Here is a 19801-nt window from a genome sequence, read left to right on the forward strand (position 1 = left end):
CTAAGGCGCCCAGCACAGTGCCAGGTACAAAGGAGGGTCTCATTAACGACCAGGGGCAGTTTTTGTCATTGTGAGAATTGACTCAAATAGGCAAAGTGGAGTCCATTATAGGCTTTTGCCTTAAAAGGGAAATGATTCTAATGACAGCAAAATGGACAAATTGGGGGGGGGGGGGGAGGGGGGGGATAATTGCATCACCTGTCAGAATTGGTCCAGTGTTGTTAACTGGTCGTGCAGCACAGTTTAGTTTTTGATGTTGTGAAACAGAGTTTTTATGTGTGTTTAAAGCTTTGTTCTTTGTTAAAATGCCTTGCGTCTGACATTCTTTATCATCTTCACAAGGTTTCTACATCTAGTCCTGGTGATAGCCCTGCATTGGCAAGAGTGCAAGGTATCCTCCAAATTTCACAGATGTAAAACGGGAGACTCTGTGTCCAGCATAGTCCCTTGTTTATAGGTTAAAGGACTGGATGGAGAAGCCTTAAAGTACACGTAAGCATGGACTCATCGACTCGTAGCCCCGGACAAATGGCGCGCGCATGCGCACACAGGTTCCTGTGCTCCCAGAGGCGAAAGTGATCAGGGACCATCGGGAATGAGAGGTTTCAGCGAGTGGGCAACTGTCCTGCATGTTTTCCTCCAAAGATTTAAGAAATTCCTTGAGGGGCGTCTGGGTGGCTCCGTCTGTTGAGCATCGCGTTGGACTTCAGCTCAGGTCATGATCTCACAGTTGGTGAGTTCGAGCCCCGCGCCAGGCTCTGTGCTGACAGCTCAGAACCTGGAGCCTGCTTCGCATTCTGTGTCTCCCTCTCTCTCTGCCCCTAGCCCACTCACATTCTGTCTCTGTCTCTCTCAAAAATAAATAAACATTAAAAAAAAAAAGAGAGAGAAATTCCTTGAAAGAAGAAACCAATGATGTACACACCATGATTTAACTCCTAGTCAGCAGTTTTTAAGTGTGGCGCGGTATCCATAAATAAATGAAAACTGTCCCACGTTACAGACAGACCTATCTGTTGGAAATGCTAATTTTGAGGATATTTTTCAAAAACAGAAGCATTCTCCCTGTACGGGCCACCAAAAAAAAAAAAAAAAAAAAAAAAAACCAAAAAAACAAAAAAACAAAACAAAAAAAAAAACCAGAAGCATTCTTCCTTTAGGTTTTAAACCGAGAATACAAAACATAAGGTAACCTTTTCTTGATGTCTCAAGATCAGCCTTTTGCTGTTGGTGATCTTTTCTCAGGGCACCTAGGAGTCATTCCTAAATCTATACAGAACAGGCCAGGGAAGGGTCCGAGAGGGACATCTCATCTTTGGTACACGAAACAGCCAGGCGGTGGCCTGGCACTTTGCCTCTTGCCGGGTTGTGATATCAACTTCCATTCCCACAGCTCTGTTAGCCGCAGGAATGTGACTTGCGGAGAGGTGGGGATTCCAGTTGTTTCCTTCACTTTCCCTACAGGACCTGGGTATACGCCGGACTGAACCTGCACTGTAAGATACACCATTAGTTTTTGCCAGTAAAAAAAGAAGGTGCTACCAAATGATGCCCTAAATACCAAGGATGTGAAGATGCTTCATCAGCAATGAAACAGCGTTAGTTGCAAAACACAACACTGTTCAGAGACTCAAGCAGTTAGTTAGGGGGAGGGGGAGGGGGCCAGACAAGGGCTGTGCTCTGTTAGTAAAGAGTCGGGTGGGAGTGAATTTGGGATAACAGCACTACTATGCATTGGTTGCTATGGTCAAAAATGTATTTGTAGGTGGGAAGCATGTTAAGATAAAATTCCCAGGTGGGGGGAAGGGCTGAAGGAGTGAGGGGCATTAAGGAGGACACTCGCTGGGATGTGCACTGGGTGTTTTGCATAAGTGATGAATCACTAAATTCTATTCCTGAAATTATTATTTTAAAAAAGAATACCCAATTCGTATTTTTGACTACATTATAATGTCTGCTTTCTAACATTATTGACATGGAAAATTTCTCTCTCTTTTTTAATTTTTAAAATTATGGTTCAGTATTTAAATAAATTCTTTTGACAAAGAAAAAGAAAGAACAAAATTTCCCACTGGCTGATAAAATCTGGGTTCTGGAACCTGGAAAAGTGGGCACTTAGCATCAGATACACACAGCAGCTCACCTCATGGACACATTCCAGACTTCTGGATCAAAGTACTTCCTTTTTTAAGTACTCAGAGCCATTCTGAGAATGTTAGGTCCACTTCTTTCCCATCTATGGGAATGAATGCAGAGAAGCCTTCTTATCAGGAGTGCCTATCAGGAGAGTCTCTCTCTCTCTCTCCTTCCTCTTTGCTGCCTTTGACTTGGGCTTCTGACTTTTCTGAATAAAAGATATCACCCCTCCTCCACAGGTCCTGCTATTTAAAAGATGTTTAAAAAATTTTTGTGCTAGGGGTTGCATGGGTGGCTCAGTCAGCTAAGTGTCTGACTCTGGATCTCAGCTCAGGTCATCATCTCACTGTTTGTGACTTCAAGCCCCGCACCAGGCTCTGCGCTGATGGCACAGCCTGCTGGGGATCCTGTCTCTCCTTTCTGCCCCTCACCCGCTTGTGCTCGCTCTCTCTCTCTCTCAAAATAAATAAATAAACTTGAAAAAAATTGTGCTAGAACCAACAAAGTTTACAGTGACTAATTCTGAAAACAGTAGACGCTTATTACATAGTAGGTGCTCATTAGTTAAATGCTCAGTAAACACATGACCAAGTCAGGGGCAGAGTCTTGAACCTGAGTGCCCGCCTCCTGCTGCTTTGCTGGGAGCTTTGAGGGGAGTTACTTAGTCTCTCTCAGTTTTCCTCTCCTCATATCAGGAGGCCGAATGGGATATGAGCATAAATTGTCAGGCAGGGTGCCTGGCACGTAGTAAGACCTCAGTTAATGGAAGCTGAGAAACAGTCATTCACTTTTGCATCAGATTTGCCGAAACTTATGGGCATCGAGATGAAGAGAACAGACTCTGCTCTGGAAAAGCTCAAGGCTCAGCGTGGGAGGCCAGCGTAGACACCGCCAATGATACTCTGGAGCAGTGGGGCTTCGCCCGAGGGGGCCGACATGGTCTGCAATGGCCCCGCCGCATCTAAGCAGGTGATGCTAGAGCTGAACGGGCATTTGCCAGATGGACACATGGGAAAAGAGAAAGGCGGGCAGAATATGAATCCTGCAACGGGGGAGGAGACTGAGAAAATAGTACTATTTCTGGGGGCAAGAGGCAGGGGAGGAGGTAAGACAAACAAATGGGCAGGGAGCCTGACGTAAGGTTTTGTGTGCGGGCATAAGGACTTTACTTTTTCCCCATAGGAAGTAGGGGGACAGTAGGAACTACTCACACAGAGTTATACCTTCACATCTACTATGGTGTGGCAGACGGGCTGCTTGCTGTGTGTGCATGTGTTGGGGGGTTGGGGGAGGCCAGGTAGGGAGGTGATTTCATTCGTGCTCCCCCAACTCCAATCCCATAGACACACTCCTCTGTTCACGGCTCGTTCACTGTAATGAGTTTACAAATTCCCACCCACTCTAGAGTTGAACATCTAAGCAAGAAGTCCAGATTTAGAAAACCAGATATCTTTTTTCTTTGTCATTATTTTGCTCCATCCCGACCCTTAAATCATCCTCTGCCATCCCCCACACTAGCCTGGGGCTAGCACATAAAACCCACAGACAGCACCTCCAGCTTGGAGTAGCTGTCCCTCTGTTTACTCTCCCCCTTAGTAACAGCTGTCACTTAGTCATCCGAAAATAGAAGCAGAATGCCTACCACATATTTACTCCGAAGTGTAAGGTGAGAATAAAAGGGTGAATAATATAACTATAGTGCCTACCCTCAAGGAATTTTTAGACTGACAGAGAACTTTCTATAGACTGGATGCATTTCTCCTGTGCGTTGCTCCCAACAATGCTATGAGATGCAGGGTATCGTTATCCCCATTCTAGAGATTAGGAAATGGGTTTTGGGAGCTGAGGTGACTTGTCCAAGCACACAAATAGGATTCCTCTTTTGTTCTCAACATCTTTTCTCTTATTCTTTAATCATCACCTTGTCAGGACGGGAACCTCTTTCCCATTCCTTATATATCATCCTTCCTGTGTAGGGAACTCAAGGAACAAAACATGACCAACCTCTCTACTCCTTCTAGACACAGAAGAGTGACTCGAGGTGACTAGCAGTTTGAAAGGAGAAACTGCACACCTAGTCCTTTTCTTTCCCTGCCTCCTGAGACTTGACCTAGTCTCAAAGCACACCTGCTGTCCTCCTCCATGGCCTCCCTTGCCCACACATCACCACTAAAAGCATTGCCACCACATGGCTAAGTAATGCGTCCATGGTTACCTATAGGTTTGAAGCCAGGTGGCTTCACCCCAGAGTCTCTATCCTTGACCACTGTGTTAGTTTGTGAGGGGTGCCATAATGAAACACCAAAGACTGGTTGGCTTAAAGAACAGAAATATATTTCCTCACAGTTCGAGAAGCTGTAAGTCTGAGATCAAGATGTCAGCAGGGTTGGTTTCTTCTAAGGCCTCTCTCCTTGGCCTATAGATGACCATCTTCTCCCTGTGTCCTCACATGGTTTTCCCTCTGTGCGTGTCTGTGTCCTAATCTCCTCTTCTTATAAGGACATCAGAGATATTGGACTAAGGCCCATCTGAATGACCTCATTTTACCTTAACGATCTCTTTAAAGACCTTACCTTTTAATACCTTCACATTCTGAGGTAATGGGGATTAGGACTTCAACATGTGAAGTTTTGGAGAACACAATTCAGCCCCTCCACATCCAGTAGCTAAGACTGTCTCTTTCATGGCTAGACAAGATTGATACAAAAATAATGGGAATGTGAGGGAAGAAGCTATGTAAGCTCTCAGGAATGGATAAACAAATTAATGTGGGAGTTGAAAAGAGGAAGGAATTACCTCCAGCTCCTGGAATGGGGCAGGGCTGTGAAGAAGATAAAGGAATGCCCCTCAGGGCTCTTGGCCATGGCCAACAGAGACCAACTCTGGCTTCCATAAGCAGATTAATAAAATATATATAGTGGGAAGAATAGAAGATTTACAGAATGCAAGAAAAGGATGAAGTTGGTGTGAAAAAAGCATAAAAAATAAAATAAAAATAAAATAAATAATAAAATAAAATAAATAAATAAAAAATAAAATAAAATAAAATAAAATAAAATAAAAACATTCCAAGGGGTCTGGGTGGCAGAAACCCATGGAGAGCCCCTTCCAAATGTCCCTTCCAAAATGAATTCACTCTAGTCACTTCTTCCCTTATAGCACTCCCTTTGAGACTCAGATTTCCAAGATGGAATACAATGAAGCTGGCTTGAGGCACACATCTATTCCTTAGAGCTTAAGGGGTCCAGGATGCCTGGAATAAGGCTGCATCAAGTAGGGGTGGGTGGGTAGTGCCTTGGAGACAGATCAAGAGGCTGTCAGCAGGGGAGGGGGAGTAAATGCTGAATAGGTAGAAACAGCACCACAACGGAAGGCCTCATTGTCATGTTATAGTTGGGGAAACTGAGTCTTAGCTTTAGGTGCAGCTGGTGATTTAAGAGATGCGGGATTTATAAGAAGTTCTGCTAATTCTAAATGATGTGCTCTTTCTAGCTACCCCATAGTGCATCAGGTTGCCCAGTTCCAGGGTCAGCAAATGAATATACGAGTAAATCCATAAATAAATAAGTAAGCAAACAGGTACATGACAAAGCAAGAATTCTGGAATTTTAATCCACTAATAAATATAAACTCTCTCTTCACTACTAAATTGAAGTGAAGGCTGAGGTATGCTTAATAAGAGAGCTTTTTTTGTTTGGTTATCATTAATATTCAAGAGAGGGTCTGAATCCACACAATCTACCTTTTGCAAGAGGAGAACGAGTTCTCGTGTTCTCTCCTATCAATTCATCTGGGCCACGACAAGCTAAGGAATCTTTGTTCACAGCTCAACTCTTGTAGGTGACCTCTGCTTTCCTGCCGTTTGGATTATTAAGGCTACCAGGCAGGGGTCATGCCCACCTCCGTGTTTGCAGTAGCACTTGATACGTTGGTGGATCGCAAAAAAGCAGAAATTAACATTGAGCAATGTGGATAGGTTTGTCAGGTATATGTGAGCAGGAATGCTGAGTTCCATATTTGGGGAAAGGTACTTGAGAAGGGGTGGGGGTGGGGGAACAGCAGATCCTGCATCGGTCAATTGATTGGGTACTTAACGAGCCCCCAGTTATAAGTCCAGTGCTATGCAAGCCCCTCAAAAGAGAGGCCAGAGAGTAAGCCAACAGCAGATTCTCAGGAATGTTTTGTCTTTCTAGTTACAGGTTTTGTAACACAAACTTCGTCTCTGGAATGAATTTAAAGGCCGACTCACAAGGGCATGTCATGTCCATGGTATTCTTCTCCACAACCATCATGCTAATTATGAGAAAAAGATCAGACAAACCCAGACATTCTGCAGGATACCTGGACAGTACTCCTCAAGAAGACTGTCAAGGTCATGAAAAACAAGGAAAGACAGAAACTGCAAGAGACCAGAAGAGGATGAGGGGACATAACAGCTAACTGCGATGTGGTACCCTAATTGGATGCTGAAACAGAAAGAGAACAATACTGGATTGAATAGTGCACCCATTTCCTCCAAAGTTTATGTTTACCCAGTACCTGAGAACTGGACCTCATGTGGGAATAGGTTTTTTGCAGATGTAATCAAGTTAAGAGGAGGTCATACTTGATTAGGATGGCCATAAAGTCAGTACGATTGGTGTCCTTGGGAAAGGAGGAAAGGTTGTACACAGAGACATAGACCGAAGGGGAGAAGGCCATGCGAAAACAGAGGCAGAGACTGAAGCGATATGTTTACAAGCCAAGTGTCTTGGTCTATTTGGGCTGCTATAACAAAATACAACAGACCGAGTGGCTTTTAAGCAAAAGAAGTTTATTTTTCACAGTTCTGGAAGCTGGGAGTCAAGATCAGGGTGCCAGCCCTGGCAGATGAGGGCCCCCTTCTGGATCACAGATTTCTTTCTTTCTCTCTTTCTTTCTTTTTTAATGTAAATCCATTCGTTAACGTATAGTATAATAATGATTTCAGGAATCGAATTTAGTGACTCATCACTTACATATAACACCCAATGCTCATCCCAACAAGTGACCTCCTTAATTGGGTCACAGACTTCTTGCCATAGTCTCACATGACAGAAGGGGCAGGAGAAGTCTCATGGACCTCTTTTGATAAGGACATTCATTTCCTTGCCTAGGACCCCACTTCCGAATACCATCACATTCCACATTAACATTTCGACTTACCAACTTCGTGGAGATACAAACATTCAGACCACAGCACCAGGGAGCTCAGGATTGCCCGCAACCATCAGATGCTAGAAGGTTTCCTCTCTAGAGTCTTTAGAGAGACCATCATACTCTAGACATAATGCTTTTGAACTTCTAGTTTCCAGAACTGTGAGAGAATACATTTCTATTGTGTAAGCCACCTAGGTCCTATGTTATGGTAGCCCCAGAACACTAATGTAAGAACATTATTGGAAAAAATAATGGCGGGATCCAGATATAGGCTGGATTTTAGTTTAATAATAAAGTGCTGACATAGGTTTCTTAATCTGGCAAGTGCACTACCATAAGATATCGACAATAAGGTATATACCAGAATTCTCTGCACTATCTTTGCACATTTTCCATAAATATAGAATTATTCCAAAAGAGAAAGTTTAGTTTGGGGAAAAAAGTCGACTCGCAGGCTGTATCATCTTTAGACTAGCAACTCCCTAAGCTTGGGTCTCCTCATCAATAAAATGGAGAGAAGAACAGCCCTATTGAGGGTTTATTTATTTTTGAGCCCGCGTCGGGCTCTGTGCTGACAGCTTGGAGCCTGGAGCCTGCCTCAGATTCTGTGTCTCCCTCTCTCTCTGCCCCTTTCCCGCTCATACTCTGTCTCTCTCTGTCTCTCAAAAATGAATAGATGTTAAAAATTTTTTAAATTAAAATAATAATAATAAACAAACACGATAATGCGTATAACGTTTAGCAAGGCACATCATTTCTCATTATGAATCTGTCACTTAGTTGATTTGCCAGTCCTTCCAAATGTATGTCACAGTGAATTTGCCCAGCTCATGCCCTCATCCATACCACTATTTAAAATCTTAACAAAGAAAAGGACTGAGCCTGGGTGGCTCAGTCGGTTAAGGGTCTGATTTCGGTTCAGGTCATGATCTCACAGTTCTTGAGTTCGAGCCGTGTGTCGGGCTCTGTGCTGGCAGCTCAGAGCCTGGACCCTGCTTAGGATTCTGTGTCTCCCTCTCTCTCTCTGCCCCTCCCCGGCTTGAGCTCTGTCTCTGTCTCTGTCTCTCTCAAAAATAAATACACATAAAAAAATTTTTTTTAAAAAGAAAGAAAAGGACAGAACCCTTCAGGCTTCTGTTGGATTCAGAGACAGTATCCCCACTGAACAGGAGTTCTCTTTGTCTATGAATCCAGCTAAGTCATGTGTTATAGCTCAGTTGAAAACCTAGGCACCCGATGAATCAACATCCCCACATGCCCACTAGTTGACTAATCTTACTAAAAAGTAAATGAGGTTAGTCCAGGGAAGATATGATGTTTTCCTTATCTTTTACAGGTGACCATGTAACATCATGATTAGGTGGAGTTATACTCACAGGGTTCAAATGTTAGCTTGTACCACTCACTAGCAGTGTGCCGTTGGGTAAGTTGGTTACTCCTAGATTCAGTTCACCCACCCGTAAAATGAGGACAAGAATACCTTCCTCATAGATTTGCTACAAAGTTTACAGTAAATAATGCACGTGAATCACTAAACCATAATTCCTTACACACAATAAGCACTGACACTTATTAGCACGTGTATATACCTGTGTGAGTGTGTACATGTGCATTTTCATTGCCTGGTGCAGTGACTGACATGAGAAGCACAAAAATTGTATGTTTCAAGAAAAAAGCCTGGAAGTGAGGACACTACAGACTGAAGAGAGACCGCAACTTGACCAATGTCGCTGTGCAAGTGAATGACAGCAGTAACAAGTAGAACATAGGATGTGTGGCTCCAACGGCGTTTCCTCCGCAAGGGTCTCGGGAATAATCTAATTGCTTTTGTTTTATAGATATGGAATCTGAATGCAAACAATCCCACGGGCTTGTCCAGGGCCCCACGGTTTGTTAGGGGTAAATATTACACCTCCACCTCATGTGTTCCAACTCCTAGTGTAAGCTTTTTTTCCTCCCTCTTCTGGATTCTCGATAGCTCCTAGCAAAATCTATGCGTAGGGCATCCAGTGTGCACTTAAAGAGTTGGCTGTTGATATGTGGTGTCTCAGAAATCAAGGGCAGCTCTGAGAGTTACCAGACCTTTGAGCAAGGGCACTAAGGATGAACACAGCAGAGCCAGGACAGATTTGATTAAAACATGGTGCTTTGCTGAAAGACCTGTGGCTATATCTTAGAGTAAATACTAGAAAGGCACAGTAATCCCAGAGGCTTCAGCAGCATGCATCACAGCTCAGCAGTATTTTGGCAACTCAGGGAAGCACCAGGAACGTTCCGGCCCAGCTCTGTCTGCCTCACTCATACTGTGGAATTTTGAGCAAATCATTTCTTCTAGCTGTGTTGCAGTTAATATTGGAAATAATGGGGCCAGAGAGTTTCAAAATACTTCATGGTTTTTCAAAAAGACGTTTTGGCTCTTGGCCATTGTCTCACTTGTCCCTCTCGAGAACCTTCAAATTATTATTGTTATTACTAGATTACAGTCCCTATAATATAGATAAGAAAGCAGTTTCAGTGAGATAGAGTGGTATTGTTTTTATTGACACATATATATTGTCAGCAATGAAAATAAGGAAAGTGGTAGCTCTTCATATTTGCTGAGCATCTATCACAGTCCCAAGCATTTTAAGAATATTTGTCATTCAATTTTCACACAACTCTGTGAAGTTGTTGATAGTTGTTACCTAGTTGTATTCTAAGCCACAGAGACATTAAGCAATTTGCCCGAGGCAGCACAGCTAGGAAGTGGAGGAGTCAGGATGTGAACGCAAGCAGTCTGGCTCCAGAGCCCCATGTTCTTACTAGTAAGCTCTAATAAACACAACATCCTGCTAAAGAATGAGCTTGTGAGACACACACGCCCCCTTCTCCTTAAAGAGCTCTCAGGCTAGTTTGAGGAAACTGACATGTAAATTAGATCATTAACATTTAGGAAGATAAAAAGTATGAGGTGCACTTGATCAGAGCGATGGCATCGGGTGACTAAAAATCAATATGGTGGAGATTGGATTAAAATCTGACCTCCTGACCGTATAATCAATAATTATACGGCCTCCTGACCGTATAATCAATATTCATTCTTTTCTTTATTCAATAAACACTTAACATTAAGTGTTAGAGATTGGAAATAATAACGATAATAATACAAAGACGTTGTTCTCCTCAAGAACCAGTTACAGTCCAGAGAAAACAACTTCCAACCTGCTTCAAGCCCCCAGCCTTTGTTCCAATATGAACGCACCAAGAGCCCTCCAGGTACCAGCTGAATCGAGGACTCTTTCGCTCTCCAGGGCCCCTCCCACCTCCTCTGCCCCCCACCCGTGAAGAGGGCCATTCCATTCCAGTCCCACTGGTAGTCGTCCCGGATTGATTGATTTACATTACAGCCTTTTCTTTTTTACTTTATGTATTTAAACGCAAGTTAGTTAACGTACCCTGTAGCATTGGTTTCAAGAGCAGAACCCAGTGATTCACGTCTTACACGTAACACCCAGGGCTCATCCCAACAAGGGCCCCCCCTTAATGCCCATCACCCATTTAGCCCATCCCCGCACCCAACCCCACCTCTGGCAACCCTGAGTTTGTTCTCCGTGTTCAAGGGTCTCTTACGGTTTGCTTCCCTCTCTGTTTTTATCGTATTTTTCCTTCCCTTTCCTGCAGTTCATCTATTTTGGTGGCCTGATTTAATATAACCTCAAACCCCCCTGCTTCCACTAAATGTAGGGTCAAGTGGGACCCCTTAGAGGTTTCTTCTCAGTAGACCGGGTGGTGCCTCTGCCATGAGAACTGTGCTCTCTGATGCCAGGTCTCCAGCAGGAGTCTCTCAGCCTTCTCGGAGCCCAGCAGCGGTCAGCACGCTCTTCAGTATCGGCTAGAGGTTTTCAGCCAGTCCTCACGGTAACGTTGATGAAGGAGGGATGTAGTCAAACTTTCCACACCTACTCCCTCTGGGGCCAGACTCATCTCAGAAGACCCGTTCTCCAATGTTTGGAGGATAGAACCCATGAGATTACAATTAGAAAATGCTAACGATGGCGTTTTATTCTTAAAATAACTCTTAAAATTCAGCTATAAATTCCACTATGTAGCTCAGAGTGTGCGAGGTAAAACTATAAAATATGCCTGCTTCAACAACGTGACTTCCAAATATGGTCATAGTTCTTTCATGTTTCCAAGTAATCACCAGAATACCCATCCCGCCTATTAGCAGAAAGGCCAAACCTTGAGCCTTCCCTAGCAGTTGCTGGAGGAGTCCATCGCCATATTCACCCCATCTAAAGGGCAAGGAAGGGGTGGGGGTTGATTCTGTTTCTAAATAGCGAGAGCAGAGAGAACACATATCCAGTCTGCCAACTATCACTTCTTGCTGCCACACTGTGCCACTATCAGACTGGCCCATGACCTTGTTGACCCAGGTCATCGACCAGAGCACAGAGAATCCCCAGGTTGGACCACAAGTCTGGCCACTTGACCCCAGGGCTTAACCAGGGTGCCCGGGTCCAGTTTCAGCCACTACTTGGCCAAACCCAGCTGCCCCTTATCCCTCTCCACGCGGAGTGCTTCCATGAACCTGGGCCGCCTACCTAGGCTACCTCTGTTGGAGACGTTTTTGATCGTCTCCTTCATTGGGCTTCAGTTGGACCACCCTGGTCCCTCGTGGCCCATCTTCCTAGCTTCACATTTTCCTGGCTTCTTTCTGTCCTTGGACAATTAATGCAAGCTGGTCCCCCTCTTCCTCCTCGGGGATCAGTTTTGCATGCCAGGGGTCTCAGCGATGGACACCTTCATCAAGGGCGTGCCTTCGGTTACCCCTCCTCCTCACGGACGCCTATTCATTCCGAGTCTGTGCCACCCAAAGAGTCATCAAAGCCTCTCCTTTGAACGGAGATCTCCTTCAGGACTTTCACCACTGCATCCAGTTCAAGAAGAGTCTGGCCTCTTTTTCAGGATCTCCCTCATCATCTCCACCCTGGAGGCAGCACGTACACGTGCCAGAGGGCATGTGTGGGGTGGCAGCTGTTTGCCTTTCACCAGAACACAGCGAAACCCAAGGGGCATGGACTCCACTTTGGACAAAGTGGTCGGGGCAGGGAGGCAAAGCCACAACAGCAGAGCGATTGTACATGGCCTCGTCCACTTTTTCTCCTCTGGCCTGGAAGCCCGGCAGTTAGAGCACAGCTTGCTTGTGTGAGCGGCTGACCCGCAGAGGGTGACCCCAGGGAGGAGACGACAGCCAGCCAAAGAAAGGCTCCAGGATGGAGTTTCTACGTCAGCGTGACTCATGGCCCGATCGAGCCCGTGGTCCTCAAATGTGAACCCTTGAGGTTCGCCAGGGCTGGTGAGCCTGCTGCTGTGAATTCGGAGGACAAGTTCGCGTAGGCAAAGTGTGTTGTTGTGCCGGGAGCCGTTTGCCTTCCCTGTCTTTGTTCCAGAGGCCCGGGCGGCGGCCTTCACCTGCTTGCCTTCTTCCGGGGTCCTCCTGCTCGGATAAATCAATTAAAAGCATCATCTGCTGGAGGAAAACAAACGCAGGCAGCAGGAGAGGGCCCGGAGGGCCAGGTTCTGTTCAGTTACTCTGGGTTTCTGGGTTTCTAAGCACGTTCCAAAAATATAACCCCCACCGCCGTGGCAAACCTGCCTTTGATGAAACACAATGTACGATCTCTAATGTTGACACAGAACAGATGGGACTTTGATTTTTTTTTAATCTGTTCTCGATAGAAGAGAAATAAGCACAATGGATTTTTTTTCTTGATTCGGAGGGTTTTTCTTTCCTTTTTCTTTTTTCTTCCTCACATGCATATCTGAGACTGAGAGTCCTTTGGTTCTTTCTCCTTGTTTGTCATTGATCCCTTCTATAACAGGGAGTCTCTGGTGGACCGGGCCTTTCTTTTCTCATCAACCAGCCAAGATGAAGGTTACTGGCCCCCGTGTCCCTTCCATCTGGCTCAACAGAGAAGTTGTGGGAGCTGCACACCCAGAGCGTCCTCAGACTTACAGGCAGTGAGATAGTGGCTTGTCATTAATGATCTACAAAGTGATGGCTGAACAGGGGACATGAGGGGCAGTTAGCCTCACCTACCCCAGATATTGCTCCAATCCAAGCAAACCTGTGGGCAAGCCATGAGAAATTGGCTTCAAGACAAGTCTCCACAGACTGCAGCCCATTAGCCCGTCCTAAACTGGTCTTCCAGAGCCAACCCTGGTTGCAGAATGTCTTCTTCAAGCCCTCCCAATGACTGCCAACAGATCCTTTGAGCATGATCTAAGCATGGAATGCTCTTTGGTGCGGGGATGTCCACTCCCCCATGATTCCATTCCCATAACAACAGCTGTTACAGGGGCAGATTGCAGTAGATACTGTGAGACAGGTTAGGCCCCACTATATTAACTCCAAACTGTTTGATTAGATGATAACAGGTACAACTGGATAGCTGCTTAAGCCACATTTCAAACCTAATTTGCTCTTGGGCTTTAATTTCTTCCCACCCAAACACATCGTTCAGGAAAGAAAAACGTTACAAGAGACAGGGAAGAACACACAAGAGACTGCCACTTGGGGTCGTCTGGGGTCGTGGATGTTCTGCCCAAAGCCGAGAGCAGTCTGGCCGTTAGTCTCAATTAGACAGCTCCCCGGGGTTGTTGGATTGATTCAAAGAAACAAAGGCGTCTTGCGTGCGAGTGGGTGTGCAGGTTTCGTTGACTTTCCCAAGCCCTGCTCACTGTCCCACCGTTCTCAAGGGGCTGTTGGGGTGGCAGGAGGGCTGGGAAGGTTTACGTTTATGGAACTGGTAGGATGGCAGCCTGGAGTCCCATCTTACAGCCTGGAGTCGGTCTCTCCAGTCAGTCTTAACACCCAGAGGCCAGTCTCCCCAGCACAAATTAAATTGCCCTAACCATTTTTCTGAAAGAAAAATATGGAAATAGGAACATCTCTCCAAAAACCATTTTTGCAGAGGAAAAAAAAAACAAGATCATACAGCAATATTTTGTTAACAACAGCAACAGTAAAAACCCAAAATCATGATCTTCAAGAGATATCTGCACCCTCATGTTCACTGCATCATTATCCACAACAGCCAAGACTCAGAAACAACCTAAGCATCCACTGGTGGATGAAAAGATAAAGAAAAATGTAATATACGTATTGTGGCATACATTATTCAGCCATAGAGAAGGAAATCCTGCCGTTTGGGACAACATAGATGGACCTTCAGAGTATCATGCTTAGAGAAGTCAGAGAATGACAAACACTGTATGATCTCTCTTATATGCAGAGTCTAAAAACCAAACCAAACCAAAACAAACAAACACACACACACACACACACACACACACACACACACACACACACACAAACCAAACTCAGAAACAGAGAACAGGTTGGTGATTGCCAGATGGGGACTGGAGGAAATAGGTGAAGGTGATGAAAATATACAAACTTCCAGTTATGAAACTAATACATTCTGGGGTCGAATGTAGAGCATGTTGACTATAGATCACAATACTGCATTGCATATTAGAAAGTTCCTAAGATCTCAAAAGTTCTCATCACAAGAAAAAAAAAATTACTGTTATAATTCTCATCACAAAATGTTACAGTTTCTCATCATAAAAAATCATAATCTCTCATCACAAGAAAAAATTTGAACTATGCCGCAATTGTTATATATATGCTATGAATGTTAACCAAACTTATTGTGGCAATCGTTTCCCAATAGATCCATATCCAATCATTATTTTGTACACCTTAAGCTAATGCAGTTTTACATGTCAATGATAGCTCAATAAAACTGGACAAAATTTTACAGAGGGGCAGAAACTATTCCTGGGTTTATTTATTTTGTGAGCTAGCTCTAGAAAAAGAAGTCTGTTTCTACCTTTTAGATATTTCACACACAACGGAAGCATGTCCTCTTGGTGACTCTATTTCCCATACTCAATACCATGTATATAAACAAGAGGACATTGGGGCGCCTGGGTGGCTTAGTCGGTTGAGCGTCCGACTTTGGCTCAGGTCACGATCTCGCGGTCCGTGAGTTCGAGCCCCGCGTTGGGCTCTGGGCTGACGGCTCGGAGCCTGGATCCTGCTTCCGATTCTGTGTCTCCCTCTCTCTCTGCCCCTCCCCCGTTCATGCTCTGTCTCTCTCTGTCTCAAAAATAAATAAACGTAAAAAAAAAAATTTTTTTTAAACAAGAGGACACTTGTCATTTCGTTTGCCATGCTAGACAGGAAGTGACATGATACATAAAAGATACTCAATAAATGTTTTGGCTTTAAAAAAAAATGTTTTAGCAGTCATTATTTAGTTAATGAGCATTGAGTGAACAAGCAGCAGGAGGAGGAGAATGACAGCAATGATGCTGACCGTGGAGTAAAGAAGAGAAAAACAAGATGGGCTAATAACCTATGTGGGGTAACCTACCAATTATCTGATGAGTAAGCATAAGGAAGATGGGAGCACTAGGGACTCAAAGCCCGCTCTTACCACTTAGGATGATTAGTTGGCCAGTCCCATCATGTCCCATGTCACTTTCTTCACCTTTAACATGGAGGTGATGATTCATCGCAAACTGTGAAAAATCAAGAGAGAAAACTATATGTGAAAGCATTCTGGAAAAGGGTTTGTACAAACATAAGGAGGTAATCTGATTTACAATCATAAAGATCTACATAAGTCACTCAGCATCTGCTCAAGTGTTAAAACATCATAACTACAGTCTATCTATAAAAAATGCAGAATAACCAGGAATGATATATTCTTTTTTGTTGTTGTTGCTGTGCAATGAATGAGCACAAACTTAGCTACTTAACACAGCACCCATGTATAATATTACAGTACTGGACGTCTGAAGTCCAGGCAGGCTCACCTGGGTTTTTGCTTGGGGCCTCACAAATTTGAAGTCAAAGGTGACAACTGGATTGGGTTCTTATCTGGTAACTCTTAGGAAGAACAGCTCTAGAGCTCATTCATGTGGTTGCTCAAATTCAATTTCCAGGTTATAGGACTGAGGTCCCTATTTTCTTGCTTACTCTCAGTAAGATACCACAGTCAGCATCTTGAGACTGCTCTTAGGACCTTGCCCTGTGGCCTCCTCCATCTCAACAGCCTTCCTTGCATCATAATCTCTCCCTCTGACTTCCTGTTCTACAGCCAGCAAGATAAAACTTTTTTTTAAATGTTTTTTATTGTTTTTAATTTTTTTTAATGTTTACTCATTTTTGAGAGATAGAGAGAGACAGAGCATGAGTGGGGAAGGGGCAGAGAGAGGGAGACACAGCATCTGAAGCAGGCTCCAGGCTCTGAGCTGTCAGCACAGAACCCGACGTGGGGCTTGAACTCACGAACTGTGAGATCATGACCTGAGCCTAAGTTGGACGCTTAACCGACTAGGCCACCCAGGTGCCCCATAAAAACTCTTTTTTTTTTTTAATGTTTATTTATTTATTTTGAGAGAGAAAGAGATAGAGCTTAAGTGGGGAAGGGGCAGAGAGAGAGGGAAAGAGAGAATCCCAAACGGGCTCCGTGCTGTCAGTGCAGTGCCTGACACAGGGCTGGAACCCACGAACCATGAGATCATGACCTGAGCTGAGACCAAGAGTCTGACACTTAACTGACTGAGCCACCCATGTGCCCCAAAGAAAACTCTGCTTTAAAAATATTTTTTAAATGTTTATTTTATTTTTGAGGGAGAGATAGAGACAGAGCACAAGCCGGGGGCCGGGGGGGGGGGGGGGGCAGAGAGAAAGGGAGACACAGGATCCAGAGTAGGCTCCAGGATGTGAGCTGCCAGCACACAGCCTGACGTGGGGCTTGAACTCATGACCCATGAGATCATGACCTGAGCTGAAGTGGTTGCTTAACCGGCTGAGCCACCCAAGTGCCCCAGAAAACTCTGCTTCTACAGTGATTAGATTAGGTCTGCCAGAAACAGTCATTATTTTGATTAACTTAAAGTCAACTGATTAGAAACCTTAACTACACCTAAAAAATCCCTTTTGCCAGGAAATGTAATGTAATCATGAGTATAATATCTCATCGCATTTACACTCCTGGGGATTAGGGTTGGATATCTGGGGAAGGGGATATCTTAAAATTCTGCCCACCACAGATTAGGAACCGCTTGGAGGATAGCTTTGAATCTGTACAAGATCCCATTCATATACTCTTGGTGCCTGTATACTTACTTATACACGGAAAGTATTTAGTGTGAGTTTATTTTTTTATTTTTGTTCACTTAAAAAAATTTTTTTTATGCTTATTTATTTTTGAGAGAGAGAGAGAGAGAGAGCATGAGTAGGGGAGAGTCAGAGAGAGAGAGAGAGACCCAGAATACAATGCAGGCTCCAGGCTCCGGCTGTCAGCACAGAGCCCGATGCAGGGCCCGAACCCACGGACCGTGAGATCATGACCTGAGCCAAAGTCGGTGGCTTAACTGAGCCACCTCAGTGCCCCTAATGTGAGTTTATTAAACAGAGACATGAGGCTTCTTTAGGGACATCTTCCTTGAAATCTCTGCTTCATAAAGAAAATAAGGAAAGAAAGTGCTAATTATTGTACATCTTGCTAATAATTGTACTGTACCCACCTCACCCCTCTGCCACCTAGCAAAATACCCAACATATAGTGAGCCCAAATAAATCATGCTGAATGAATAAGTGAATGAATGAATGGAAGAATTTTCCGCTTAGGCTCAACTGATGATCTCTTTTGCTATCTGCATATTAAGCTAAGTTTTTTAGTCTTGTTTTTATTTTTTTTTAATTTTTTTGGAAAAGAAGAGATTGGGGAAACCTCAACAGTAAGATTTTATTTTGCGTTTTAAAATTTTTTATACATGTTTATTTATTGACTTATTTATTCTGAGAGAGAGAGAGAGAGAGAGAGAGGCTGAGACAGAGGGAGAGAGAGAGAACTGCAAGCCAGAGCCCGACACGGGGCTCAAACCCACAAACCGCGAGATCATGACCCGAGCGGAGATCAAGAGTTGCATGCTTAACCCACTGAGCCACACAGGTGCCCCGATTTTGTTTTGACTTTTTAGATACTTTTTATAAAAGTTTCTTCAGGGATTTGTTCCACTATGATCTACTTGCACAGAATAATACTGTTCCTCGTCCGCACAGAGAACAGTATTTCCAGACAAGAAGGAGATTTACATAGATCAAAGGAGAGTTCTGCCTGAGGCATCGGACAGCACCTGAACAAGGACCAACTCCAAGAGCCTTCTCAGAAAGAATTTGAGAGCCTTACCATTTTGCTAAGGAATTTGACTTCACGGAGCATCATAACAAACTAGATTCTAGCTCAGCTAAAGAGTGAATGGCTCCTACCAAACAAGGCACAAAAATACTTCCATTACCCATCCACGAAAATAACAAAGCCTCCACACTGTGCAAAGCTTCCTCTTTGAAAGCTGGATTGACAGATATTGGATTGAAGCAACGCAGCTTAATATCAAGAAACGACAGCTGGCAGCGTAGCAGGGAAACACAACCCACTTCGCTGTGGATAAATCAATGTTCTGCTCTGAGCCATTACTGCATTAGTGGCTGGTTATTACTTAAAAATAAAAACTCGCAAATGTATTGGCTACACCTTCATCAGACTGTCTCTCTGGAGGATTCTTTTATGATTCTTCTGTTTTCCAAGTTGCACAAAACAATTTTCCACTAAACCGTATCCCAGCATATTCTGCTTCCTAAACCAAACCATTTACATAATAGGTAATTTAACACACACACACACACACATACACACACGGAGGCACACAAATTAGCCAAATATATGTGTAAACAAATACCTTGCTAAGGTTTGGATACACTTGGAAAATGCAAAATATTTACACTATGGTGGAGGGGGAAGATGGGAGTAAAGTATATATATGTCACAAGTTCAAGAACAAAATACATTACTATTATCTAATATTTATGATAGCACTTGCTACACTATTCTAAGCACTGTATTTGTATTAATTCATTTCATCCTCACAGAAACTCTATGATGTGGGTGTATTACTAGTATCAACTCCCATTTACAGATGGACCTCTGAGCCAGGAGGGCAGACAGAAGAGCTGGGTATCAAATTCAAGAAGACTTAATTATTAGACTCTGCTACCGCTAGTATACTCAGTGGTGGGCTGTCCGGGCTTCACAACCACTTTGTTACCATGTGACCAGGTGCTGCCTCCTGCTGCTGGTTGGCTCCCAGTTCTTGGCTCCATTTCTCTAAGCCCCAGTTCCCACATCTGTAAAATAAGGATAAAAATAGAGGCAACCTCCAAGGGATAATTAATGTGAGGATTATTCATTTCTCCATTCGAAAGATATTCAGCGAGCATCTGCTCTGTGCCAGGCACTGTCCTGAACAATAAGAGGAATGGACAAGCTCCTGCCCTCAGAAAACTTGCCTTCTAAAGTGAGGACTAGACAATAAACAAAAATGCGGCAGAACTATACAGATTCTATAGGTGCTAAAGCAGTGG

General features: G+C 44.0%; 1 protein-coding gene across 4 annotated transcripts in view; it reads right to left on the bottom strand.

The window, feature by feature from the left end:
• The window catches only part of LRATD2 (LRAT domain containing 2), a 134155-nt gene that overhangs the window by 29530 nt on the left and 84824 nt on the right, over positions 1–19801 (bottom strand). For all 4 annotated transcript variants that reach the window (XR_002082842.2, XR_008419878.1, XR_008419879.1 and 1 more), the window contains exon 5: positions 15804–15888. The gene's annotated coding sequence lies outside the window, so the exon portion shown is untranslated. The remainder of the gene's footprint in view (positions 1–15803; positions 15889–19801) is intronic.

The sequence above is a fragment of the Panthera pardus genome, unplaced genomic scaffold (genome assembly GCF_024362965.1).
Source record: "Panthera pardus isolate Hobbes unplaced genomic scaffold, ASM2436296v1 HiC_scaffold_7, whole genome shotgun sequence".
In the NCBI taxonomy this organism is placed as follows: Eukaryota; Metazoa; Chordata; class Mammalia; order Carnivora; family Felidae; genus Panthera; species Panthera pardus.